This window comes from Dipodomys merriami, unplaced genomic scaffold (genome assembly GCF_024711535.1).
Source record: "Dipodomys merriami isolate MVZ:Mamm:240054 unplaced genomic scaffold, mDipMer1.0.p SCAF_130, whole genome shotgun sequence".
NCBI lineage: Eukaryota > Metazoa > Chordata > Mammalia > Rodentia > Heteromyidae > Dipodomys > Dipodomys merriami.
The window spans coordinates 567,142-568,478 of NW_027202605.1; positions in this window are offsets into that span (position 1 = coordinate 567,142).

Sequence of the window (1,337 nt, forward strand, 5' to 3'; positions counted from 1 at the left end):
GTCATGGTTGACCACTTCTCTTCTGAACATAGCTTTTAGAATGAGCTGAAACTAGATATCCTGTCAATCACCCCTGGGAGTGGCCTTGAAATAAAGTGCAATCAGAAAGGGAAAAACAACCAAAATGCTTCAACACATCTGAACAGCTCAAACTGAAATGCGTATTTCTCCTACATCTATGTGCACACAGCACAAGACCACAGCCGTCTCGTTCAAATATATTGGTATTCTGGGACCTTAAATCATCACCACTTGATTCCTTCTTTTCTTATATTACTGTTTCAAGTATACTGAAATATTTGGCCACATTTTATATGTTGAGATCTCTCTTTGAAGGACTCATTCTGTACTTTACAAACATGGACCACATTGTCCTGCATAGTAACTTGATCTTCTGCAAGGACCTATGGACCTGACAGAAACATAAAGGTATGTGCATGTGCATTCACATGAAAAAAGATACGAAACTATTCGTGACAATCTACCATTACCCTGGCTTATAAGATATTTCTTTTTTTTTTTAATTTTATTTTATTTTATTTGAGAGCATACTGTACAGAGGGGTTACAATTACATGGGCAGGATAATGCATACATTTCTTACCAAGAATTGCAGCCTCCTCCTTTGTTTACCCTTCACCTCCCTTCCCAGCCTTCCCCCTCCCCCCCACCCAATCATACCCCCCTCCCCCCCACACACCAACATTGTAAAGCTGGTTTTGACATGACATTTTGTACTTCTCATTGTTGCAACAGGTCCACCTGAATCCTTAAACGACTTGTTTGTCCCCATCTCCTCCACATGTTATACTGACATCAAATATAGTGAAAGCCGGGGTTACACTGTGGGGGAAGGACATAGAAAGCAACAAAGAAATAATCTTATAAATGCGTTAGAAACACATGCATGAAAGAAACAAAAACATTAAAATACATATTTAAGGGTTCATTTTCCTAACATCGTATTATCTGACATTTTCCGCTTGACTCATACCTATACTAGATATTGCAAATAAGGGAAACCATGGGACCTATGTTTCTTTGGGCCTGGCTTACTTCACTTAACCTTTCCATTCCTAACCTTTTCCATTTCCTAACAAATGGGGAAATGTCATTCTTTCTGATGGAGGCATAGAATTCCATTGTGTATATATACCACATTTTCTTGATCCATTCATCTACTGAGGGGCATCTGGATTGGTTCCATATCTTAGCTATGGTAAATAATGCTGCAATAAACATAGTTGTGCTGGTAGCTTTAGTGTGGTCTTGTTTGTAAACATTTGGGTAAATGCCCAAAAGTGGGATTGCTGGATCATAGGGGAGATCTATGTGAAG